At 52.7% G+C, this 27,160-nt stretch overlaps 2 long non-coding RNA genes across 2 annotated transcripts; one reads left to right on the plus strand and one right to left on the minus strand.

The window, feature by feature from the left end:
- Positions 1 to 3,383: 3,383 nt before the first annotated feature.
- On the plus strand, positions 3,384 to 6,297 carry LOC148005469 (uncharacterized). The gene is made up of 2 exons (XR_015622577.1): positions 3,384 to 3,826; positions 4,235 to 6,297. It is a non-coding gene; the product is annotated as an uncharacterized LOC148005469 (long non-coding RNA).
- A 10,925-nt stretch (positions 6,298 to 17,222) lies between these two features.
- LOC102555774 (uncharacterized) lies at positions 17,223 to 18,474 on the minus strand. Its single transcript, XR_015622578.1, has 2 exons — positions 18,249 to 18,474; positions 17,223 to 17,647 (listed from the first exon to the last, which is right to left on the minus strand). It is a non-coding gene; the product is annotated as an uncharacterized LOC102555774 (long non-coding RNA).
- Between the last annotated feature and the right edge of the window lie 8,686 nt (positions 18,475 to 27,160).

Genomic DNA, 27,160 nt, shown 5'->3' on the forward strand with positions numbered 1-27,160 from the left:
TCAGGAGGCCACCACAGCCACAGTGATGCTATGAGAGGGACCCCAGAATGGAGGGCCACTAGCTCTCCCCTCCAAGTCTCAGAACGGGTGACCCCCACACATGATTTGAGGAAGGGGCACCCCGTAGAGCCCACATTGCCAATATCCTCTGAGTGTCTCTTTCAGGAGCTCAGCGTGGAGAGCTAAAAACTGAGAGCAAACTGGAGATTGCAGACTGTAAGGGGGCAGGGGACAGGACTCTTCTGCTCGCCTATATTGCAAATAAGAGATCCTGAAGACCCGAGCAAGCCCCACATGTTTATCCAGGGACCCTGCGTGTTGCAGCCATCCTGAGGCCACTTCTGTGGTCCGTCCTCTGTGCTTGTTGTCTGCAGACAGCAATCAGAGGCACCGTCCTTGTTGTCAGGGGCTGCCTTTATTTATCCTCATTTAACCGTGGGTTGGAATATTGTGCTGGGACTGAGCTGAGCCGCAGACATGCTCGGCGGCTGCCTGGCTTAATTATAGCCCCAGGGGCTGGGAGCAACGAGCCACGCGCCTCCAGCTCTGAGACAGCAAGCTGGTCTTCAGATGTCCTTCCCGTCTCTCTCTTTAAATACCAGTGTGATGTGTCCCTGGTTACACTCTAATGATGGCCTGCTGGAGAATGACCTTCTGCGGCTGGAACATGTGCCATTGTCTCCAGGTTATGGGTAGGGGTCAGTGATGAACAATGAGGTGGGGGTGTGGCAGTGTTCAGAAGAGCCCAGAGAGTACCCAGCACTGCCAGTGTCCTCATGCCACTGAGGATGGGGCTAAGACAGAGCAGAGGTGGGCTCACGGTATCTCAGAAGGCTGCCCATCCCCCACCCCACCCCCAACCCCTGCCTCAGACACTGTGATGTGGGTTACCTGGATGTCATCCACCAGTGCAGAGCAGACTAGAGATGGGAGAAGCAAGGCCATCTAGTCCAGGTCTCCTGTTACAGCAGACACAGGTGGCCTGGGGAAGCCGGAAGAGGCACTGAGGGACACAAAGGTGGCCCCCATGCTATGCCACTGCCAAGGAGTCATTAGTGGGCAGGTGACATGTCCATCCATCTTTGAGAGTACCACAGTGCCAACTAAAAGCCAGCGTAGGTCTGGGCATGTAGCTCTATGGGTAGGTTGCTTGTCCAGGATGCAGGGGGCTCCAGATTCTAGGATGCACAAGGCTCTAGGTTCGAGCCACGGTACCACAAAAGGATGCTTGTAACCTTAGCACTTGGGAGATGGAGGCGAGAGAATCCAGAATTCAAGGTCGTCCTTAGCTACACAGTGTGTTCAAGGCTAGCCGGGGCTAAAGTGCAACCTCGTCTCAAAAATAAACAAAACCACAAAAATCATTGCAGTGCGCCGGTGATGAACCAGCAGCGGGTGTGGAGGAAGCTGTCCTCCTCCCTCTCGTGGAGTCTCAGGATCCAGCGTTGCTTCGCCATGGGGTGAAGGACACCCTAGGACACCCTGAGCTGACCACTGGGCTCACCAGGCTCTTCAAGGGCTACAAACTTCTGAGGGAAGAGGAGCTGCCCACCCTTCAGGTCTACCTCCCTTGCTGATGCCTTTGTCTGGTTCTTTGGTGAAACCCCTATGGGTGTTTGCTGTGGGAATCAAAATACTATGAAAAGGTATTTCATAATGAAGCAAAGCAGTCAGGCAACGAGAACCTTCTGACTTGAAGAAGGTAGAGAGTATCCCGGGTCCCTGAGTCAGTGGGTGAGGGTTCATGGTATGGCCAAGACTGGGGGGCCCAGGGGCCATGAGATGTCTGGCTTTATCCTAGTAAAGGAGTAGAGATTGACTCTATGACTATGAGGAATCTTTGGAGAACTTGTGGGAGGTAGGTGATAAGATGTCCTGTGTCCGTGAGGGCCTGCCTAGGCTGTGAGGGATGGGGAGCAGAGGCTATCAGGGAACAGAGAGGAGATGGCTAGATGCAGACAACTTGGCAAGACTGCTGGCGGGGACGATTCTAGCAATGCCTCCTGCTTGCCACGCTCCTCCTCCCACTTCTCTTCAGTCCTGTTTCCCTCCCTCTAGGGTTCTACAGAAGCAGATTGTTGTCTCTAGACAGCAAGGAGCAGGAGGATGGACTCACCCCTTGGTGGGGGTCTTGCTCCACATAAACACGGTGCACACGGCGCTCTGAGGAGGGAGGGGACTCGTTGGTAAGAGGCCTCCCAAGAGGCCTGAGGTCTCCAAGGGCACAGTAGACACTTGCTAACTTTGAGCCAGGCCATGTGTGATGTGGGTCTTTCTCTGCCCCACCCCAGTGGCTCCCTGGGAGATGGACGAGATAAAAGAGCAGCCTGAGAATGTGCCCCTGGAAAAGCCCAGGTTTCCAGTTGGTGATGCTGGGATTTGGTCTCCGTGGTCCCCTCCAGCCAAACGACAGTACATCCTGTCAGATTTTTAGCAGGGGCCACTGATCCATGCTGATCAGTCCCAAGAGACTTGAAAGATGATAGGAATGCAGGAGAGAACGCTCGCGGCCAGGAAAGGAATCCAGGGACCTTGGCCACAGCCCATGCCTCAGCTCCCTGTGAGATGAGAAGCTAAGCCCTCTGTTTTCCCAGGAAGGGGATACGATGAGCTCGTGCCAGGATTATGGATTCCTCAAGGCAAGGAGAATTATTCTCGGTCTCTTCCCACAGGGCCTGAACAGGCCCTACATCCGTCACCGGGCAAGGTCTAGGTTTCAGCTTGGGGGCAGCTGCCATGCTGGCTTCCTCACTGATAGCCCTGCCAAGCCTTGTTCCTGCACCAAGCTCTATGGTACCAAGAAGGAGCCCCCAAGGCCAAGAGGTACCCAGTGGGCCTGCACCAACCCCAAGCAAATGACAGACTGAATTTTCCATGCAAGAAGCCAAACTGAGCTGTTTTTCCTCCTACAGTGAGATCCAAAGTCTGGAAGCCATCAGTTGTCAGTAGGGTTAGAGAGGGCAGACCCATCTTGTAGGAATATCAAAAGGGACAAGATGATTAGCTAGTGGGGACAGAAATGGAACCCTGGACTGGGACTGACAGAGCCCTGTATACCACTGGCGGAGAAGTAGCGCTGAGAATTTCGACACAGTAACTCACATAACCAGTACAGCATCTTCAGCCCTGCTAGTCTTACCAGAGACTCACTCTACCAACCTGTTTCCGCCCAGAGAAATGGTTACCATGGGCGCAGGATGTGAATGTGGGCCACTCTGGGTCAGGGAAGGGTTCTCTGTAGCCTTCCAGCTTTAACTTGGTCGATTCCAGAAAACCCATTCTACAGGTTGGACTTCTACACAAGAATTTTCTGGAATGAGGTTGGGTATGCAGTTCAGTTGGTAGAGGACTGGCCTCGTATGGGTGGATAAAACCCTGGGTTCAGCCTTCATCTTTGCATAAACTGGGGGTGGTGGCACCTTGGGTAGGAGGAACTGAAATTCAAAGTCATCCTTGACAACACAGAGAACTGGAGACCAGCCTGGGTTTCATGAGATGCTATATTGTTTTGTGTTTTGTATTAGGAAGCCCTAATGATCTTCCCACAGAAAGGTGATCTAGCTTTATAGAAAACAGTTGGTTTCGGAGCCTCCTTTTGTTATTTGTTTTTGTGGTTTTTGTTGGTTTTGCAGGCCAGCTCTGATGTTCAGCTCTCCCAGGAAATGCTCAAAGACCGCCCTAGCTGAGGCAGCAAGCATTCTCATCATGTGGGGCCTCTGGGGAGCAGGCAGTGTTGGGAGTGACCCACCCTGCCTCATGCCTCAGAGAGCCTTCCTGATAAAAGAGGGTGTCTGCAGATTCTCAAGGAGTGCACGGATCAGCTTAAGTGAGTGTGGGGGGCCTGGCCCCAGTGTGGGGCAGTCTTGACTCCTACATAGTGGCTCTGGCCTCCGCTATTCACAGATAGTATTCTGCAGATTCCCCGGAGTATCTGTGCCTTCCGGAGTCATTCTGTCTCTTTTAAGGAGGAAGTAAAGATGAGAGGCCCGGGAAAAGTCAGTGACAGGATCTGTGTTCCAAATGCTTCTTTTCCCAGGACCACCTCCTGGGAACACAGGCAAACCCTCCAGTGTGAGCCCAGGAGGAAACCCCAAAGCTGCTTTATTTATCGGCTTGTGTTATAAGCGGATAGCACCGTGGGTGCTGCTTTCAATCTCCCCCCACAGAAAACAACTTTCGATGATGCTCCTTGGGTTCCCTCCTAAAGCGCTGGGTGTTTATGATTTTTTTTAAGGGCCTCATCAAAGAAAATGCAGTAATGACGCGCCTTACTTCACAGCAGTACTTTCCATGATGAATTATTCACATCTGCGGTGAAACGGGGACTCCGCAAACCGGGACAGCTGAGGCAGTCCCTTTCGGAGGAACTATTTTTGTCTTCCTTTGCAATCTTTCATCTCGGGAGACACGCGGTTCGGGGAGCCCGTTGTGCAGAGCCCAAGTTGGCGGGATGTCAAGTGTGGAGTGCTGGGGTTCTCCCAGCTTCTGCTTAGAGTACAAATCGGTGGAAACAGGAGCGAGCGCTGCGAGTGGAGCTGTCGGAGTCTATCGAGGGCCCGTGGAGGGGCTCCGAGGACTCCCCGTGTCTCACTTGGGGGCTTATGGGAAGCGGGGTCTCCACTGTAAGCCCTGGCCATGATGGAGACGTTTCCTGTTTCTTTCTAGTGGAATTCGATTATTTAAGGATCAATATGTGGGGTTCTGTGGGAGAAATGTGCGGGTTCTATGCTTGTGCCAGTGCCTGTCAGAAGAAAGCAAAACCTCTGGTGGTTAGGCTCAAGGTGTAGGCCATGCCAGCGTCCAGTTGTGAAAACTTCCCCTGTGTCTTTAAAAAGCTGGCGTCGCCTGGTAAGATGGTTCAGTGGGTAGTTCCTTGCTTCCAAACTTCATGACTTGAGTTCTAGACCCAGGACCTACATGGTAGAGGGAGAGAACTGACTCCTGAAAGGTGGCCTCTAACTTCCACATGTGGGCCATGGCGGTACCCCAACCTCACACACAAATTAAGCAAATAAATGTAGTCAAAATGTTTAAAGCCCGTGAGGCAAAACACTGCCCAAAATAATGGCGGTGAGTCACACAGGGCTATGATGCGCTTGAAACGTCGTGGTTGGTTCGAAACGAAATGCTCTGTGTCAGTCACACACCGGAGTTCAGAGATGCAACCCGCGACAGATATAAAGCCATCTCGTTCACATTTTGCATTCAAACTGATTCCGTGTCGAGATGGGAATAGTTTGCCTTCAATGAATGAAATATGTTGTTAAAATGATCTCATCTGTTCATTTTACTTTTTAAAACATTTCAAGTGCCTTCTGTGATTTGCCTTTTAATTCTCTGGGACTGGATTTTTCTGGAAGGGAATTGCTAACCAGAGGCCACCTCTTGGTGGTGAGATTACAAAGAGCCCCGCCCCCTCTTGTTTATAACTTCACAAATTTTGCAATGACCTCAAAGCTAGCCTTGCTTGATACACAAAAAGACACAGGGACGTGTTATGACGGAGCCTCGGAACTTGCTGGCCCCACAGACAGGCTAATCAGCCACCCTGACGAGACTGACTAGCAAGAGAAAGAAAATTAAAGGGGGGGGGGGCTTTGAGGAAATCTGGGGTGACAGTGGGGCTCAAGGCTCAGGAGCACAGGGAGACGGCAGACAGGAACCCAAATGAGGACCATGAGGAAAATTTTCAAGCATGGTTTTGGGCCAGCGCGGGAGCCTTTCCAGCACGCAACAGGAAGCTCTTGACTTCCAGACAGAACCCAGAACAACCTGTGCAGCAAACCACTCGTGTCTCTCTGAGGAAAGAAGACGATTCTAAGGCGAATCTTCTTGAGTTTGAGATTTCCACAGAGACGATTCTAAGGTGAATTTGAAGTTGAGATTTCCACAGAAACAAACGGTCTGGGCCCACCTCCTAGGCTACAAGATACTCAGGTAGCCAGAACACCCTTAGCGCCACCATGTGAGGCATCGACTGACGTGTTCCTCAGCTCCAACCCTAGGAGAAGGAACTGCACCTTCATTTCATAGCAGAACAAAGTGAGGTGCAGAGTCCATTAAGGTACCTTACTCTGGCCACGAGTCCTCAGCGGTGTGAACTTACCTGTTCCAGCCACTAGAGGCGCTGTGAATGGCAACCTCAGCCTTGGAACCCAGTGGGCGAAGAGAAAAACAAGATTGGTGTTTCATAAGAGGAAAAGAACCAGTGACGTTGGTTTTATGTTTTATTCAACCTGATCTACCCCAAACGTAGAATTCTGACATAAAATCAGCATAAAAATGTATGTACAAGAATTCAGGTTCTTTCGTGACAGGCTCTGCTTTTGAAACGCGGCACGCTGTGTTTATTTAAATCTCGACAGATTAGGTACATTGTGTGTTCAACAGTCACACGCAACTCGGGACCACGGAATCAGACAGTGACATCCTAGAATCTGCAAACGTAAAGAACTAGGATCTGGTGACACCATGGTTTACCTGATCACAGCCTTGGGTGCTGGAGGCCAGGACTTAGAAGGGCTCTGAGGCTCTATCTGGGTTCTCTGAGGAGATGGGCAGTACCAGCTAGCTCTACCTTCCTCCACACATGACAGGAGGAAAGGAACAGGCCTGTCCCCTGACATAGTGGACTGAAAGGGAACTGTACCTGGCATTGAACGAGACTCTATGGTCTTGTGGGTGGGTACCAAGGGTGGCAAGTTCTTTCAGCCTGGGCCTTCCTGGGGTTTTAGTATTGTCATTGGGCTGGCCTGTGTCACTAATCCTGTGCCTCTCTGAGTCCAGATGAACCGTTTTTTGCTTCTGTGTGTTTCAGTTTTCCAACCCAGAGACAGTGAGTACAAACCCCTACTTAGTGAAACCACCGGCTGTCAGAAAGAGGCACACAGTAGGGACAGGAAGTGGCATCTCTCATTCTTCTTGTTCACACCTCAGTGTCCCTCTGCCCCCCTCTAATTTCCCCTTCTACTCCAGGAGCAGAGTCTGTTCTGATCCAACCCTCTCAGGAGACCGACACTGCCTACTGCACGGGTCAAGGCCGAAGGAGGCCTCCTGCTTGCTTGCTAGCTGCAGGGCCCCTCAGCCGGCCTCTTCTTGCAAGGCCAAAGTTGGCTCGGTCCTCTGCACAAGAGCAGGACAGTGCCCTGTGAGCAGGATGCATGTGGGGCCTCCATATCTTTCTGATGGTTGATGGTACAGTGACACATTGCTGACCCTCCTATGTTTGTTAATAACTTCTGTTCCCTATGGGAAGCTGGGCTGGCCTCCAGCTGAGTACACAGCAGTGCTCACGTCCTGTACGAGCTAACGCCTCTCCCAAGACACCTTGGGTTCTCTTCTGGGGAGGATTCCACATCAGCAACATTATATGGCTAGGCAAAGCTTTCAATTAGGGAATAGCTAGATGTTCCTAAGTATGACGGGGAAGTAATTCTCTGGCCAACAGAGTTTAATCAAAATGTTTTATGCAAGACGTATCCCTGACCCTGACAATTCGCCCCTCTCTTCCTGGAAATTAAACAAATATATTGTCAACGCGGCTTTCAATAGCACATAAACAGATGTGCACTGCTGCGATCGCAAGACTACGGGGTTCCAGTGGGACTCCAGAGGAGTGAGGGGCGTACCGTGATTCTTACGTCGTCCTCTGGGGTTTGAGCAGTGCCTGCTGCCTGCGTGGGGGCTGGAAGAGTGGACGGCTCAGGAAACAATGGCTTTCAGTGGCGTCTCTCCGTCTTTAGTGTCAGCAACGCCTGTCCCCCCCCACCCCACCCCCCAGTGGTCCTGGATTCTGAGTTGGTCCAAAGGGGTTACTTACCCAACTCCTGTCCCTGTCCTTCAAGCATCTGCTATAGCACCTGTCTCTCCTGGCACCCAGCTCCCCCGAGCCCCCACCCCAGTCTTAACATTCTGATGTGCAGTACAATGCCTGCCACACAGTCACCCTCGAACAACTGTATGTGGGAGTAGAGTAGGGAAGGGGGGGCCAGAACAGCTTAGGAATCTGGGGAGCTGAGGGGTAATCCTGCTAGGCCAAAGCTCTGTTAAGGCTCAGTTTTCCCACCAGGCAAGTGATCTGTTCAAAGGTGGTTCTGTCTACAAGAAGTAAACGAGGTGACAGACACGCCTGGTGTGGTGTGGAGCAGAGGTGGTGACGGTGCTCAGGCACCTCAGTGTTTGGGGCAGTAGAATGGGGACAAGAGAAAAGTCAGCTGTCACAGCCCCCTAGAGGGCGCTCCTGAGCCAGCTCTTGAAAGCGGGATGGGAGGCTGATGGGTGACTCATCTGGAAGAAGGTTCTGGGGCAACCCGGGCTTGTCCACGCCTGGCCAGCCTAATGAAAGGCCCTGCCTGTCAGTCCTCTTCAGGTATCCCTGGAGTGTGTGGACATCCGTGTCCTGGGCTTGTCAATGTCTAGAGAAAGCTCATTTGGAAAACTGAAAAAGTCCAGTTCCTGAGGGCCGGTTCAGGGGGAGCAGAGCCTGACCTCAGTGTTTGGGATAAGTCGCTTCTGGGACTCTGATGTTAGGAGGACAGGGTCACCAGTGTGAACCATCCATCTTGGAAATGATTCACATGTGGGCTTTAGTGATAGGGGGAGGCAAAGGCCCAAGATGGCCTTTTCCCTGGCCTCCCTGGGGTTAAAGGCAGGTCATCGTGGTCAGGGGTCTCCACTGCACAGCACAGTGGGGTAGAATGTACTCTACCCAGCACCTCCCCACGGTCCTGATCCTTGGACACAGCCCACCTCCTGCTGCAGAGACCCTACACATGTCTTCCTTTAATGGTCCTGTTATCTTACCCAGCCTGACTTTAGGGTGAAGGGCGGCAGTCAACCATGAAGATGTTATAGTGGTGGATTCCGAGGTCAGACAGGCTGGTGCCCTCCTTACGTTATTGATGGAGGAGAAAGCAGAGCTTAAGGTCAAAGCGGGCCCCTCATCATTCTAACTTGGATTATGCCGACAGATCCCACCTTGGCTCAAGTTCTGCAGCCGTCATCTGCCCTCAGCCTCTGCCCCTTGGTTCTACCTCTCCCAGCTCATCTGTCCACAGCTGCATGCAACATCTGAATAGCATGTACCTTCCGAGGAGGTTGTGGGGGTTGGGGGGTGGAGTGCCTATCCCCAGAAAATAGCTGCCAACACAGAGCTGAGGACATAGAGCCTGCAAGGGGACAGTTGTATCACTGCTGGGCGGGTAGAAGATGCTGGTCCTTGTGTTTCAGATGAGTAGGATGAGGTTCCTTGAGCTTTAATGTCTCACCCATGGCCTGGACAGGAGCATGGACCCTTGTCCTTACCCAGGCCTCAAGCTGTCCCTGTCAACCAAATGGTCCCAGGCCTCCCTGAACCACTTGGGTTCATGTTGGAGATTTGAAGCCTGTGAGAGAATGTTGTTAGAAGGTTTAAAGCCATGAGACTTCCACTGTAGGAGGGAGACTGAGGCTGGAGGGGACCTGTGATAGCTGATAACCTCCCTGGGCAGCAGCTTCTAGACTGGACACTGACATCTATGTTGTTAAGAGGTGACTGGGGAGGGTACCCTGCCTGAAATGACTTCTCCCACACTCCCATTCCAGGGGAGAGGGGTTGAGGAGAGAGGAGTGGGGAAGAGGGGTTGGGAAGGTCCCAGGTCCAGATGTTGCTCATCTCCTGGGGTCACCCATTAGCCACGGCACAGATGCCGTATCCTTGGGCTGCCCAGAGCAGGAAGCGACCCTGTGTTCCTGGCCAACAGATCAAATGTTCTTGCACTGTCGGACATGGGGATTAGGCCTCTCTTGTTCTCGAACCCTGCCACCGGCTGTCATCTTGCAGATGTAGCCCTGTTATGGCAGTGCCAGGCAGCTGTGGTCCCACAGAGAGGCTTCCTTGGCACAGAGGACCCCTGAGCAGCTGCAGCCGGATCTTCCCATGACCCTTCTGGCCTGCCCGACCACCGGGCCTGCCAGACCCACTTCTGGGAAGTGGCTCACCTGTCCCAAGCCTGGCTGGGGAGGGGTGAGCTCAGCAGCTGGCCTGGGGTGGGAGCCTGGGACAGACTAAGAGCTTGGGGGTTTGGGGACTGAGCATGAATGAGATGATGAGCATGGGGGAAGAGCTGAACTAGGTTTCAGGAGCAGCAGAGGGGACCCCAAGTCCTTGGAATGGGGGCAGGAGAGAACCTAGGTTCTCTGGAAAATCTGTGGATGCCAGCTACCTACCCTCTAGCATATACATGTGTATTCACGGAACACACACACACACACACACACACACACACACACACACACACACACACACACACACCCTTCCTGCCTCCATATACCTACAGGCATGACCTTGTGTCCAAAGCCACCAGAGGACAGAGCTATCTAATCAGGTATAGGACAGGCCTCCTGGCAAAGTGTGTCTAGCTCCTCATGGTTAACTTAGTGTCCACAGAGTCTCTAGGGTCACAGCACCCTGACCCCTGGTGCTTACTCACTCTGGGGTGCAAGAAACCTCAGGTCCTATCCTCTCAGAGGAGCTGTCATCCTGAGGGGAGCTATCCTAGCTGCAGAGTGTCCAGTGGCCCCGTGAGACTCAACTCTTCCTCCCTACTTTTTGATGAAGGCATCAATTCGGGTGCAGACTGAGCACCTGGGTTATCTCTGCAGGGCCTAGATAGATGATAACACCTCCCCCTCCTCCCTAGGTAAGGCTGTGGTGGCCCAAGGAGGGCAAGGACTTGCCATGAAGGAGCTGACTGGTGCTGGGCTCAGGAGGGGATGGAGCTGATGGGGGAGGGGCAGAGGAGCCGGTGACCTGCTTATGACTCCCTCCTCTCTCCTCACAGGTGACCCCTCTGCCCTGCTCCTGGGATTTCAGTGTGCCTCAGAAACCCCACTATAGCTCATGTCAGGGCCTGGAGGGCCAGGTGGAGGCCACCAGGCCTGCCTTGGAACTTGTATGAGGAGGCCCAGGCGGATGCAGAGGCTTTAGGAGACAGTGGTATCCCTCCTAAGGGATAACAGATGTTTGCATCCTGTGACCTTCTTGTGGTTTCATCTTGCACCCATTCCTGGTGACAACTGGTCACAACCAGCCTTGGACTGGGTTGCTGTACAAAGCTTATGTGGTGGTGAGTCCAGGGCCTTTGACCAGTACCTCATCCCTGGTGCCAGACTACGTCACCCTCCCTCCCCCCTCCCTCCTTCCCTCTTTCCCTCCCTCTCCCCCTCTCCCTCTCCCTCTCTCTCTCCCTCTTCCTCTCTCCCTCCCTTCCTTTCTTTCTTTTTTATATAAGGTCCCATGCCTCTGGCTGGCCTTAAACTTACTACATAGCTAAGGGTGACCTTGAGCTCTCTTCTGAGGTGCACATCTGCCTCTGAGAGACCAGCTTGCCCCCTTAAGAAATCAGGCTTTTGTCTTCAGCCAGATTTCTTTAAACGGATTGGCTCCACAGTGGACCCACAGGACCATGGTAGCCTGATCTTTGGAGGCCTTGGGTTCCTCTGAGCCTTCTCACCTACCCGCAGAGGGGAAAAGGCAGCTACTCCCAGGCAAGCACCACACATCACCTTCTGTAAAAAGAAGCCATCTTCCTCAGGATGCTGGTGGCACTACCTCCCCAGGGTCCATTTCCATGAAAGTCACCGTCCCCAATACCTCCATGTCTGTCATATGTTTGCAGAGAGACCCTCTGCGCTGCTGGGACTGTGGGGAAATTTCCCCTTAATTATTTTTTATAGCCTGACTTTCATGCGAGAGGGTTCCTTACAATCCCCACCTCGCCTGAGAATCGTGAGCTCTCAAGAAGAACCGTAAATAAAACTTCACTTAATATTCAAAGTCCAAGTGGGGATGGCCCCCCCTCCGTACAGCCCCTTGAAGCAGCCTGGCTCTCTGCTGGAAGGCAATTACTCTAGGCTCCTGCGCTCAGAGTAGCTGTCCACCTCTGCTTTGTTTTTCTAACTTTCTCATTTAAAGCCAGGACGGGCAACACTGTATCCTATTTGTATTGTGTCGGGAGAGATTACTCTGGGCGCTGCTTGTGCGTGAGGGCCTTGGGGACAGCAATATTTTACCCCCGGAATCCGCCTTTGAAACATTGAAGTGCGACGTTGGTGCAGACAGGACCATGATTTGATCGCCAGATCCTAGAGCTTTGGGGACAAACGTCTGGCAGCAGAATTAATTCTTCCGGAGGAATGGGAAAGCCATAACTTTTACCTTTATTATGGGAGAACCCTGAGACCAGCTCTCTGAGGGCCTGAGCTACTGCTGGGGAAAGAGCAAGGGATAAGAGCTGCTACACAGATTGAAGGGTTCTCTATCCTTCTTTGCCAGAGGGTGCTATGTGACCTTCCAAGTTCCTGACTGTCTCTGCACTATAGTCACCCTTGAGACGACGGCTAGTCAAGAAAGACCAGTAATGCCACCATTTTTTTTTTAGTCCTTTTGTCCAGTACCTACTATGTGCACCTTGTCTGCCCACACTGGAAGCCCTACTGTGTGGTCACACGTTTCAGGCACACCTCAATAGACATGGGGAGGGGGGATTGGACTCCTAAGTATCTTTGTAGGAGAAACAGGATAAGCACAAAAGTGAATTAGGCCACTATGGGGAAAATCCAAGTAAATTCACCCTCTGTGGTGAACATAGAGGGAGTAGGGGGAGGGAAGGGGAGAAGAGTGCTCTGAGGATATCATCAGAGGCCTATATGAAATCCAAGCAGAGTGTGAAAGACAGACAGGAGGGTACCTGACCCAGACAGCAATGGGAGGAACATTCTGGTAGTGGGGTAACAGCATGTGCAATGGCCCTGGGGTGGTGAGTGGTAACAACACTGTCAGTGCTATCCACAGCAACACTCCTGAACAGTTAAGGTAATATCTGTTCCCAGGCCAATGTGTGGCAGGCAGGGCGAATGCTACTTCCCAATGGAGCCACCTGCAGATGCTTCAAGTCTTCCTGTCTCCATCACTGTCTGACTAAGCCAGCAGCCATCTTGATGCCCACCAAGACCATGCCTTTGACTGGAGGTTATTTACTCCACAGTGAGGCTGGGGCAGCCCATGAAGACCCAGAACCCCTGTTCTAGTTGGTCGGGACTACTCAGGCACCACGTGGGCTCTGAGGCAGAACCACTACAGAATTTGAGGACGGGTTCTTGTGAGCTACTCCTAGCCGCCTCTCACCGCTCCCCTCAGACTCCCTTCCTCCCTCCCTGGCTTCAGCCTGTCTGTCATGTAGCCTGGCTCAGACTCTGTCTGTCTGTCCTCCCAGCCCTCACCACTGGGGCTGTTCTAGGGCAGGAGAACAGCCTTTTGGAAGGCACCAGCAGCCCTCAGTTCACAGATGAACAGACAGAGGTTGATCTTGGTCACATCTGCTATAGAAGGATGCTAGAAAGTCCTCAGGTGGGGTCCAGTGAAAAACCACCATGGCACCAGATGGGGAAAGTGAGGTCCAGAGCTGAGGTGTCCCCAGACCTGAGGTACCCCCCCCAGAAGTTTGGAGATGTGAGGCTGCTGTCCTGGGCCCTGGATGCAGAGGTTTCCAGGCCAGACAGGATTAATAAGGCTGCACTTTGAGCAAACCATCCATCGCTCCCAGCTCTGCAGCCACCAGGCCTCTCCCTGTCTCACACCAGGCTAAGTGGGGAGCAGGCAGGCTGGGAGGGGGTTGAAGGAGTGGGCTAGGTGGGTGGGTACGAGGTCCAGGAGTGGGAGGCAGCCCTAGCCACCACAGCAATGGAGAGAGAGCTACCTGACACTTGCAGGAAGTGAATGAAGCCAGGGGCTCTGGGCAGAAATCTTTGTGGGAGGAGGCACTCACCCAGGGAGCCAACCACTTACCCTGTAGGGACAAGAGGGGATGGGGTGGGGAGCTTTTGAAAAATCAAAACTGTAATTAGTAATATTGATGCACTGTTCTTTTATTAAAAAAACGCTATCTTTGTTCCTGATCATAAAACGGTGCTGTTGACAGGAGAGTACAGCCGGAGTCAGCGGAAAGAAGAAAATTAAAACCCCCTCAGTGTCCCCCTCCCTCCAGGACTCTAGGGGCACTTGGCAGTCCCTCCCGGGGGTGGGGAGAACACATATGCGGGTCTGCTTCTATATTGTGGAGGTGGCTGACTGTATTTTAAAGATTTGTTTGTCAGTAAAGGAAGCATCCCAGGGGTGGGGTGCCTGAGAATGCATGCATTTCATTAATTTGACCAGTAAATCCAATTTTCGAATTCCCTTTGTGGGGTAGTGGGAGGGGGGATATCTTCCCTCATTTAAAATGGTGATTGACGTACCCCCAAACCCTGTGCTGTGCAGCAGCCCAATGGGTGTGGGTGGGGGCTGGCCTCCTTGTTCCAGCTCACATCATCCCGGGGTGCTGGCTGAGGGTCTTGGAGGTTTGGGGGCACAGGCAGAGTAGGTAGGAGGACACACTGTTTGTCCACAGCTTAAAAAGGCAGCAAAGACTGCTCTGGCAAGGCATTCTGGGTACATTGGTGGGAGTCAGAAGATGAGACAGTACCACCAGCTGCCTGCCTGAGCTCTAAGCTCAGGGCTGTTTCTTCCAGGAAGCCTTCTGTGATTCCTCTGACTGGCTTAACTCCCCACTTTAGATAGAGCTCATGTGGTGGGATACCAGAATCAAGTGACTTCTCTTTCTCTGTCAATATCCACAGACCCTAAGTCCCCTGGGAGCAGAGCCATTTTGTTTAGTGTACACATGTCTGGATAACACAGGTACTGGGTGCCTGGGATGCAGAAGTGCTATGCTGAGTAGCAGGAGTACTGAAGTGCTGGGTGCCTGGGTTGCAGAAGTGCTGCTGTGTTGAGTAGCAGGAGTATTGAGGTGCTGGGTGCCTGGGTTGCAGAAGTGCTGCTGTGCTGAGTAGCAGGAGTACTGAGGTGCTGGGTGCCTGGGTTGCAGAAGTGCTGTGCTGAGTAGCAGGAGTACTGAGGTGCTGGGTGCCTGGGTTGCAGAAGTGCTGCTGTGCTGAGTAGCAGGAGTACTGAGGTGCTGGGTGCCTGGGTTGCAGAAGTGCTGTGCTGAGTAGCAGGAGTACTGAGGTGCTGGGTGCCTGGGTTGCAGAAGTGCTGTGCTGAGTAGCAGGAGTACTGAGGTGCTGGGTGCCTGGGTTGCAGAAGTGCTGCTGTGCTGAGTAGCAGGAGTACTGAGGTGCTGGGTGCCTGGGTTGCTGAGTAGCAGGAGTACTGAGGTGCTAGGTGCCTGGGTTGCAGAAGTGCTGCTGTGCTGAGTAGCAGGAGTATTGAGGTGCTGGGTGCCTGGGTTGCATGAAGGCTTTGTCACTCTGCAAACCTGTTACTCTACTCTGCAGCTGGGGAAACTGAGGCACTTGCCCCTGAGCCCTTATTTGGCTTCCTGCCCACCCCTCAGCTTTGCCCCTCAGCTATTTAGTTTTAACATTCTTAGCCCTGGGAGGAAGAATAAGAAGACTCAGACTTCTCACTTCGTTTTTCCTGGTGACCTTTCCATGTAATTAAAAAGCAGCTATTCCTGGAGACGAGGCAGCCGGAAGCAGAGCCGTGGCTCTCTGTGTACGTGTGCGGAAATTGATTGTCTAGAGAACAGAACAGCGCTTTAGGCTCTGGCGTCAAAGACACCCCCAGCTCACCCTGGGGTCTAGAGACGCCAGTCTTCCTTTAGGCCCACTGTGTATAGCATTTTCCTGTATCTTCTCACCAGCCCCATGCTAACACTGGGGAGGCTACCAAGCTGGACTCCCAGGTCCCCTGAGCTACCATTAGAAGTACCTTTCTCTGTCCTTAGAACAGGGCCATGAGCCAAGGTGGCCAGCTTTTGGGAGATCTATAGCATTCCTACCCAGAAGAGCTGAGTTCAACCTAGGACCCCAACATTGCTTGCCCAAGAAATGTGTTTGCAGAGCTCCTGCTGCCACTTTGCTGTAGAAGATTCTGGGAGATCATTGCTGGTTCTTTCCTGGACTGTGCCATGAACCAGATTTCCTAGATCCAGTGTGAATATCATGAGCCTGCTTGGCTGGGACAGTGGCTCTAGGCTTAGCACCCCCAAAAGCGCTGGGCCCCAGGCTAGAGGGTGGGGAAGCCCCAACTTGGCCATTTGGCTCTCTGCAGCTGCAAAGGATAATGCATGGTCTGGCTAAAGCCCAGTTCCCCTAAGCCACAGAGAATTGCAATTTAGCAAGTTTATCAAATCCGCCCGAGCTGGAGCCCAGAGGCGCATCTGTGCATGGAGGCATCCTAGTGTATGGAGGCTTCTCTGGCTAGCAAGGCCGCCCCCGCCCTGTGCTTCCCATGGGCCTGGATTAACCCCAGCAGCTGGGCCGGGGTGGGGGCCAGGACAGCAGGGGACATTGGGCTGGGGGCTAGGGACTGGGGCTTGTCTGTTCATGTGGACCTGGCTAAGACAGGGTCATGGTTCTCAGTAGATGGGGTCTTCTTGCCATGTATGAGACGGGTGGAGGGTCTCCCAGGCAACCCCCCTCCCAGTACAATAGAAGACGGGCCAGATGACTTATTTATATGCACCTCTCAGACCCTGAGTGCCTGGGCAGACCCTTGTGAGCGGAAGATCTGGCTTTTCTAAGCAGGAATGCAGTGCACGGGCCGTATACGTGGTCTCGATGTTCCCTTTGGGAGTGTGGGGCCGGTGGGTCTTCCTCCACTAGCTAAATCAGGATGCAGGAAGGGCCCAGGTCTCCTCTGGCCGTGGGAACTCTCTCCCTCCAGTCTCTGGTGTGTTCAGAGTCCAAGTGAGCGAAGACTGCTAGGGTGAAGCATTGCAAAGCATTTCTGGTTCAGGCTGCTGAGAGGTGAACCCCAGACCTCACGGAACTCAGGAAGTCACTTAGCCCTTCAGTGCACCCACAGAACTCAAGGATTAAACTTAGATACTCCCTCTGGCACTAGGGAGCTCACTAACCACTTGGGAGCCCAGCCCTCTGAAGAGGCATGCTCCTACTAGGAAAACAGAGTTTGGACCCCAGCGTATCTAGAGCTAGTAACCATAACTTCCCTAGTCTTTCTTCTTCCAAGTCTCAGGGCTTTGTGAGAGCATTAGTGTCCTCTTTGAGAGCTGTGTCCGAGCTGCCAACCTCCAGTCAGAGCACGGTGCTCCTCTTAACTGAACCCTAGGCCAACAATAGTTCGGTCCCCCCACCCACCCACCCAAAGAAATGATTGCACTGTTGAGTCCCCTGAAGAAATGATTGCACTGCTGAGCCCCCCTGAAGAAATGATTGCACTGTTGAACCCTGGTGCTTGTGATCTTTCTGAAATAGGATCAGACACCTAGTTTGAGGGAACGGGTTGATGGGACAGGTACCATTCAGAGTCCTGCACACGTAGACAGCTTGAGGGAGGAGTGGGCCTCCGTGACCCCTGCTAGCTCCTCATCTCCTCAGCACAATTCTTCCATCTGGACAGCCAGGCAGGACCCCCCCTTCCCTCCACACTTCCTGAGAGCCTCTCTGCTAAGCCAGGAAGGAGGGGGGAGCCCACAGCCCTCACATGGTCTTCATTACTGGCTAGGCTCACAGAGCAAGGGGCCCTGGGCCCCAAGTATTGCTGCTCCAGAGATGTTCAAGGCCTGGCGTAGCTGATCTTCTTCTCCGGGGCTCTGGGGCTCTGGGGCTCTGGGGCTGTGCATTCCTTTCCACTGAGCGAGTGCAGCTGGGGAGGGTCGAGACGGGAATGGGAAACGTGTTAGGATATTCTAGAACGCAGGTGGACGTCACCTCCCCTGACACAGGGAGGTGGTGGGGCTGTGGGGCCTGCTTTGTGCCTGGCCAGCAAGCAGTCCTTGGACGTTGCTACCATTGTCCTGAACACGTATCTTGGAAGCAGCAGACCTGGATTTGAACCCATGTTTGTGAGGGTACAAACTAGAACAGCCCCTTTCCCACACAGTAATTTTTTTTGAGGGGGGTGTTTTTTGGGGAGTGGGAGAAAACCCTATGTGGGAAACAGGGGTGATCCCTGATTGGGGGGGGGTCCCTTCCTACCCTCTTCTGTTGGCAGAGGCCATGAGAATGTACTCTGGGCAGGCTGCTGCCACAGAACCACCACAACCAACTGGCCCACAGCCCCTGACTTTCCAGCAGCTAATAAGTCTTACAAATATCCAATCTTGTTCGAAAGTGCACAGTGGCCTGAACGGCTTGGCCAGGGGCCTTGTGGGAAAGTGGAAGGCGTTGAGGCTGAGCACAGGAGATCTGGGCCAGAAGCCACTTTCTGCCTCTCCCCAATATCCTTCTTAAGGCTCTGGACCTACCTAGCCACGTTCCCTGTGGCCCTCCGAATAGAGGCTACCTTCTCCCTTGAGAGATCCAAATAGAGTCCCAGCTCCAGCCATGGTGTCTCCATCTTGCTCTCCTTCCTGGTGCTCAACAAAGACCTTTACATACGTCATTCCATTCACCTAAATACCCTTCCAGTCCTTTCCAGCACAGACTGGGAGTTAGCCAACCATCCGGATCCTACAAGGCTCTGGGAGATCATAGGGGAAGTGACATCACTGGGGAAGTGACATCACCGACTCTACCCGGGGGGCCTCAGAGGAAGTGATATTTTGATCCTCCATCCCCAACCGACTTGTTCTCCAAGCTGGACTTGGGTGTTGAGAACCCCAGGTCTACAGAGGGTAAGGAGGTCTCCCAGAGAGGTAAAAAGGAGCCCTTGAGGTTGGGTTGGGGATCAGAGGCTCTGGCACCAAGAGTAGCCAGATAAGTGATTGGAGTGGTGGGATGGGACAGTGACTGGGTGAAGGTTGTGTGGTAGAATTTTCTAGAAGGTGGAGGTCACAAAGCATCTCTGGCTTGGATCCAATGCCAGGGTAGAGTATTGTATTACAGGCATAAATTTGTGATTCTAGGTGTCTAGTGGCCATGTGGAGGGACAAGCCTAAGGAAGAAAGGAGATAGCAAGAGAAAAGAAGAGGCAGATCCTGGCCCTCAGCAGAGCAGCAGGGGCAGAAGATTGACTCTGCCCCTGGCCAGGATTCACTTGTATGGAAGTCAGGGGCTCTACGGGACCTGAAGGAGTAAGTAGGGGTTATCCAGGGACATTGCTACCACTCCCAGCTAAGTGACATGGACATCCTGCTCAAGGCCATGGGAATCTCACTATGGGCTTTGTTCCTTGTTATTAGGTCAATGCAGTTAAAAACAAAAACAAAAAACAAACGACAACAAAAGCAGTACTTGGGGCCAGTGAGATGGCTTGACAGGTGAAGGTGCTTGTGGCCAACCCTGAGGAGGTGCAGATCTGGGACCACATGGGAGAGAGAGGGAGGGAGAGTGGGAGAGGGAGAGAGGGAGGGAGAGGAAGAAGAAGGGAGAAGGGAGCGGGGAGAAGAGCAGAGGAAGAGGGAGAGAGAAGATGAGGAAGATGGAGAAGAGCTTCCTGGAAGCTCTCTTCTGACCTCTGTGTGCACACTGTGGCCCACAGAGCCCTCCCCCAAATAAAACACAAAACAGTGCATTAAAAGCAAACAAACAAAAACCAGTACTCGGTGCTCAAAGCAGTGGGATGTCTTGGGCTGAACCCTGTGGCACCGAAAGCCATCTCCTGAGGCTCCAGGCAAGGAGCCACCAAGTCTGGTCTGGGAAAGGGGGTGCAAGGAGGGGTCTTTGAGACATGATCATGGCTAGACAGGACATGTACCTCCTGACAGTGGCTATTGCACTTATCAGGTGGGGTGGGTCTTAGAAAGCTCTCTCTGTTGACTTTTCCCTGGGAAGTGGTGTTCCTGAGGCCCACAGTGATCCATTGAACCAAACGGAGACAACATAGGATGTTGCCCTCTGGCGTTGTATGGAGACTTATGAAAACACACAAGTACTTCAGGTGGGCCTGTCTCAACACAGGAGCCAAGGGGGCTCCAAGGAAAGGGTAGGCACATGTTGGGGGGTTTCAATCATATGTGAGGGCCTGCAAACCCAGGGAGATGCGGTGAGATCTGAGCTACATTTCGGTGTTTGAGTGAAGTCCTAAGAGACCCTCATAGAGTCAATGTTGTGTGGGTGAGACCCTGAGAGACACATTGTTGAATTGGATCTCAAAAGACTCAATTCTGTGTGAAGTTAGGCCCTGAGAGATTCAAGGAGGCGTGTGTGTGAAACCCCAGGAAACTAGGTGGGAGACCCAACTAAAACCCTGGGACCCCAGTGTTGTGTGGATGAGACCTCACAACAGACATCCACTTCTGTGGGAGCAAGACTCTCCACATTCAATCATATCAGGATAAGAATTCACAGGTAAGGAAGTATGACTTAAGGGTTGATCTAGAACCTTCTATAGAGAAAGAAAATCTGACCATGATGAAGCCACATTTCCACGGTGTGCATCCCTACCTCTTTCTCTCTCTGGGCACTTAGGGTGAGCCAACATTCTGCTAGCAGAGGGCTGTCGGGGACAAGGCCTGTGCATGTGTGTGCGTGCACACCTGAAATTCCCAAAGTCAGTCAGCGAACCTGGCAGGGTGAGATTCAAAGGCAGGGAACAAATCCAGCTGTAGCTGTGAGTGCCGTGGGCCGAAGGGCAGCTCAGTGACAAGAGAACACAGAGTAGACATGTCAGGCAGGGGGTCGCCCACCTATCGTTTCTCCCCTTCTGTCACGGATTGGCTTAACCACTTGAAGCTCTCATCCCTGTCTCAAAGGCAAAAGGAGGGAAAGCGTCACCCAGTCTACGCTCAGACTTGTGGGTCTGGCTCACGCTTTCCCACAGCCAGGTGTTCTCTGATCACTTCTAGGCCCTCCCTCCTAGAGCCTGGAGGGAACCAAACCCCACGGCCTGATCCACTTGAGCCTCTTTTCTAGGGCTGTCAAAATCGGGGCTCATGGCAAGGGAAGTAAAGGAGGAGTGGTGAACATAAAGAGGGGCTGTCCTAGTGCTACTTGGGGTCCTGGTGGCAACCACTGACCCCACAGCGGCACCTACAAACTCTAAAACTTCTTGACCAGGAGTGAGGACGTGCTGGGTTCTTCTTGCTAAATCCAGAGAGCCTCCAGGTGGCAGCCATCTTCTCCTGGTCCTGGGGTCATGACTTATCTGTTGTTCCTGACAGACTACGACCTCCATGGCTTGGGTAGGTCATCATCATCCCGAGTCCTTGAGGGAAAAACAGGACCCAAGCTGCTGTAGAGGCCTCCTTCCTGGGCCTGACCCTTGGAAAGGAGAACGGAGTAACCTCAAGGGAGAGCTGATTTCCTTTGTGTGTGTAGCTCAGGGATGGACAGAGGGCACAAGACAGAAAGATCCTGCTTCTTGGCTTTCCCCACATCTCCAGCAAGCCAGGAGAGGCCTACAAAACCACGGGAGGGGAGCCGGGCAATCCACTCTGGCCTGGGATTTCTGCAACGTTGTGAACATGGTCTCAGAGGACTTAGGTGACCCTTACACCATGGAGGGAGGCCAAGGTATGTCAGAGCTGGGTGTGTCAGGTTTGCAGCGAGGAGGGTGAGGTACAGGTAGAGGATCCTGGAATCTGTCAGCTGCAGACAAGTCTAAGCTCCTTGTCAGCTAGAAGGACTGAAGAGCTTACTCTCCCTCCTTCCTGTCCCTCCTGTCCTTCTCCCCACCCTTGAGGCAGGCGCCAGGCAGGTGAAGACATTTTCCACTGGCCCTCCTATGACCTCACATAGCCGCTTTCCTGAATATCCCAAGGCACTCCCCAGACACCCCATCCTGGCTCCACACACAGCCTTGGGGACATCTGGAGAGACGGACTGACCTCTCCCTCTGGTTCTTACATTATTGCCTTTGTCCTCTGTCTCATCCCTGCTGAGGCCATGTCCTTTGCCTCACAGGCCCCCCTGCCATCTCCCTCTGGTCCCCATGCCACATAGACAATGAGCCAGGAATGCCACTTCCTTGGGACCCAACCCTGAGCTTCAGTTGAGGCCTTTCCTCCCTGTGCTTCTGCCTGCACACCCCTCCACAGCCAGGCGGCCTCACCTGACTAGGCTCACGTGGCCTGTTTTCTCTGGGTACCCCTTGTGTGGGAGCTTTCTCTCTCCACAAAGTGCCACGTGTGCCTGTCTAGGTCTAGGTGGGGCTCCGTTGGGGGCCCCAGGGAGGGAGCAATCTGCAAACAGCTCTGAGCACATGAAGGAATGAGACATGGATCCAGGAACGGGGGGACTATGGCGCCTCAGAGGGTGTGGGCTGCTCTCCCCTCTCCTCTTGGAGACAACACTGTTCTGTGTGCTCTGCTTTCCAGGCCCCTCTCCCCCTTCCCAGCAGAAGGCCAGTGGGGCCTCCCTCCCCAATGTGCACCAAGGCCAAAGCTCTGGGCGTCTACCTTGCCTGCTGTCAGCGTGGGCATGACTTATGTGGTTGCTTGGCCCCTGCTCCTCCGGTATGGGGGGATTAATCACCCTGTCTCTGGAGAGGGGGGCAGATGTTGTTGGGCCAGAGAAGCAAGGATGGGGCCGCCTGTGTGCGTGGTGAGGCGCTGAGCAAACCTTGAAGCGGGTGGAATGGCTGCAGGCAGGGGCCCTGGGCCCCCAGGAGGCCCTTCCGCCCCCTTGGCCGGGCAGACTGCATTAATATTCCACAAGCAGGGCTGGTGAGGCCCTGACTGACTCACACTGGCTGACTAATCTGGAAGTAAGCTGTTCCTACTGCAAGTGAAGCTCAGGGAATCTTAAAAACCAAGCAATGGAGACCTGACTCTCCTTCTAGAATGTTCCTCCCGCTAGGAAGGCCCCTCAGCCTCTGCTTGTGATATGTCTTTAGATTTTCTCTGTCATGTATCCCCGGGGAAATCGTAGCCAGATTGGGACTTGGAGTCTGGGGGCTGCTGGACCTCAGCAAATTAAATTCACAGAGCACTAGGGACAACAAGCCCAACAGCATGAGAGTCCCCAGAGGATGTTCCCACAAGCGACATTCAGTGGCACATGACACAGGTCCGGGAGTCATGTTTGTGAGCCAGGATGTGTGTGACTCCTCTCTACAGGCACTGTTCCCCCTAGGCCAAGGAGTCACTGTGTAAAGGACAGGGCTAGCTCTCATGCTACAGATGATGGGTGATCCAGAGGCACAGAGAGGTGAGGAAACTCACAGGAGGCCACACAGCCACTAAGAGCAGAATGCAGACTAGAATCCAGGGTGCTCGCTGAGGCCAGCTTTCCCAATGTAGCCTATTGTACCCCACCTTAAAGAGAGGTGCGAAACAAGGTCTTTTGGGCTTGGGCTGGTAACACTGTGTGTGCGCGTGTCCATGAATGGTCATGTGTGTTTGAGTGCATGGGTGCGTGTTTTGTGTGAAGGTCAGAGGGCAAGCTCAGTGTCATTTTTCACTGTCTGTGAGAATACTGTCCCACTGTCTGTGAAGTGCTGTCTGTCTGTCCACTTTATGACTTAAGATAGGGATCTCTTACTCAGCCTGAAGATTTCTCATGAGGCTAAGCTATGTGGCCAGTGAGCTTCGTCTCCTGAGCACCAGAATGACAAGCACGCACCACTTGGCTTTTAAATAAAGATTTATTTCTTTTTCATGGTGTCTTGGCTAGCTCACTCAAGTGAAAGGTGCCTCGGGGCCCTAAGGTGACAGCTTCCCTCTACTCTTGGCCACAAGGGGAGAAGGTGGGGTAGGAAGGCTCAGTACAAACTCTCTAGATTCAAGCTCCTAAGCCGGGGAGGCCAGTATTTTTCACCCAGTGCATATCTTTGGGAAGCCAAGGTGTCTGTGCCTCAGTTTACCTCAGAACATGGGAATTCTAATAACATCAGAAACTGCTTTAAATTTTTTTTCTCGCTTATTTTTCTGCACATATTTATGAGAGTGTGTGCATGTGTGGAGCCCAGAGGTTGACACTGGGTGTCTTACCTCAATTGCTGTCTCTACTTTTAACAAGACACGGCCTTCACACAGAATCTGGAGCTCCCAGATTCCACTAGGCTGGCTGGCCACTAGCTCAGGAGAGGTCTCAGTCTCTACCACTCCAGTTCTGGGGCTCCATTCGTGCAGCACTATGTCTGACTTTTACATGGGTGTTGCGAATCTTGCTTCAGATCCTCACCATACTGTGGGAGACTTTATCTTACCCAGTGAGGTGTCCTTGCCCCTAATAGCATGTCTCTAAGGGGCTCTCTGTTCATATTATCATCAATCCTGCCCCTCTCTCTGAAACAAGGTTGCCATGTAGCTCAGGCTGGCCTCCAAATTGCTACATAGCCAAGAGCAACGCTGACCTGGTGGTCCTTCTGCCTCTACTTCTGGGTGCTGAGACTACAGACCCGCTGGGTTTGCGCAGAGCTGAGTGTTGAACCGAGGCTTTAAGCACCAAGTAAGCCACACCCCCAGCCTCACTGCTCTCCAGGGCTCCCATGAACCCTCTTCTTAGGTGAATGTGATGCACAAAAAGGACCAAGGTAAGTGGGGACTTGGGCGTGACTTGGGGGACACACCTGAGGAAGAGGACTGTAACTTCTCTGTTCTTCCCAAGCTGGCTGTGTGTTTTGGGGCAAGTGTCTCAGCCTCTCTGAGACCTAGCAGTTTCCTTCAAAAAGAGGGTGACATCATGCACCTCATTTCCTGGGAAACTTGGAAAGTCCTGATGAGGCAGAGCTCATCAAAGAGGCCTGGCACAGGGCCTGGCATTTTAAAGTGCCCATTAGCGCTTGCCTCAATGATTACGAGGGACTGGCATCCAGCCCGGACAGGCTCACCTGTCTTGAAGTCACGGCCTGCTCTAGGGCCACCTCCATGTTGCTTCTCTCTGACTGCAGATGATAGGCAGAAAATGGAAAAAGTTAGCCCTCAGAGCGTCTTCCTTCCCAGAGGCCCCTCCTTCCACCGAGAGGCAGAGATAACATTCTCCCAAATGGAGTCAACCCATTACAAGTGAAGATAGCAGCCGTCTGTGAGTTCTTAATATCCTGCCTGGCACGCGGGCAGAATAAGAGAAGAGCAGAGGCGAGACAGACCAGCTGCGAACACTCTGTCCTGTCCCTGGCCATCCATCAGCCCAGGCAAGTGTCAGACAGTATCATAGGCGCAGGGTTTAGGCAATATGGTCGCCACAGGGATGGGGTCAAGCGAACCCTTTCAAAATCAGAGCTGTTTAAAATGCATTATCTTCAACAACAGCAGTTGAAGCGGCCATGAGTTCCCTGGGCTTTGTAATCACACTCCACAGAGCTTTTCCACAGTGAAAGAAGCTAATGAAAGTCACTGGGCTTGGTGAGGAGACAGACCCCCATCAGATGTAACAGGAGGATTCAGACAGTAGTCTAGCCCTGTTGTTCTCTGGCTGGTTCTGACCCAGTTACTTCTCCAAATCTGTCTCCTCAGTGGGTCATTGGTCACCCAAGCTGGGACAACCTACTGCCTGCCGGGCGCCAGGCTGGGGCCAAGGTGCAGAGAACCCAAGAAGTGGCCCTGCCTCAGAAAAGAGACAGGGACGGCGCCTGGGGTCCCTTGTGGTGATCTCACCCTGAATGTAGCTGTAAATTCTACTTCTGGCTGTCGAGCCCTGAATTTACATCTGTAGCTTGGACCTCTTGCTTGAGCTAGGCTCTCCGTCTAGCTGTCTTTCATGATGTCTGCACAGCCATGTCCCTGGGCATCTGAGATAGAGTCCTCAGTCCTCCCTGTACCTGTTCCTGGTGTTGCCTGAGATGGGGATCTTTGTGACCCCTTTTTCCCAGGCGCCTCACAGCTATCTTGATGAGGCAAATCTCAGGATCCTTCTCCTGAGAGTGGCCAGCCTCCAGCCATAGCTCCGTCTCTGTGGATGACTATGAGATACCTACCGAATCTGTTAGCCACCCTTCTGACTGGCCTCACCCCTAAACCCATCAAAGGCTCCCAGGATACTCAGCCAAACCCAAGTCCTTGCCCAGTCTTCATCCTCCCTGACCTTGTCTCCGCTACCCCATCATGGCGCTCATTCCACGTAGGCCTCCTATTTACTGGAATACACCCAGGTCAAACTCCTGCCAGGGCGTTTGCACTTCTTGAATTTATAGCTGAATGCTAAGACTCTGCCCCCAGTTGTGTGATCAAACTTCTCCTGGGGAGACATAACACAGATCTATTTAACGCAGATAGGGATCCCACAACAGAACAAAGAACATATCACCAAAGTCCAGCTTGTTGAACTAGTCAGTTAGTTATAGGAATATGGATAACCAGTTACTAAAAAACCGGGAACCCAGAGGATAGTGCACAGCCTGCAGGCAGCTCAACAGGTTGGAGAGTGCCCGTTCCAGGTGCCTCTATTGGTCTGCACCTCTTCCAGGCAACTCAGCTGGTTTTTGCTTCTTCCATACAGCTGGCTTGATCTCAAGAGTCTTTGCTGTGTGGCTTTTTGGGGTCTGCTTCACAACTCAGCTTCCTTCCAGGTGAGGGGACTCTCAGCTTTTATCGCTTACCCTAACAGGGAGTGGCCTAGTGAACCTGGTCAGTTTCAGGGACTTCCTGAAGTTATCTTGAGTTCTTATCTTCTTGCTCAAGGCAGCTTCCTGCAGAACAGAATGTTTCAATCTTATAAGAAACTGTTACATAATATCCTCACAGAGCTGTGAGTTTTTATCTGCAAGCAAATCATTCCTGGTGCTCTGAAACTGTGGCTTATCCCCACACAGCCACTGCCTGGCTACCCACACCTTGACTTGCCTTTTCATTTGGTGTGTGTCTGTAACAGAATGTAATTTCCTATGTCAGTTGGCTTTCCCTGATTATGACAAGAATGCAGAGGAGGAAAGGCTACTTAGACACATGGTTTCAGAGTCCCCCCGATATTGGCATTTCTGGCTCTGTGATGCAGTGAAGCATAATACTCACTCATGGCGACCTAGAATTTGGGGAAGAGACCATGGACATAATATGGACACACTCTCTTTAGCTAGGTCCATGTTCTAAGTTCCTATTGCCCCATCAAATCAGGAGTCTCTCCATAGTGACATATCTCCATATGGCTATGGATAAGAGGAAACACTCTGTCATGCTGTGCATTCCCAAGATGCCATTTGTGAATACCCCAGCACAACATCTTGGGAGAACATTCCAGAGTCCCAATGTGACAGCAGGCATTGAAGGCATGGCAGCAAGGAAGTCAGGCCCCCCCATGTGCATGGTGCTCTCTCGGCTTCCCTGAGACACTCCAAGGCTGTCCATGACCAGCTGGACCCTGACCCCCAAGCTAACTCCCATGCCAGATCATCTCCTCT

Source organism: Rattus norvegicus, chromosome 6 (genome assembly GCF_021556685.1).
Source record: "Rattus norvegicus strain SHRSP/BbbUtx chromosome 6, alternate assembly SHRSP_T2T, whole genome shotgun sequence".
NCBI classification, from domain to species: domain Eukaryota; kingdom Metazoa; phylum Chordata; class Mammalia; order Rodentia; family Muridae; genus Rattus; species Rattus norvegicus.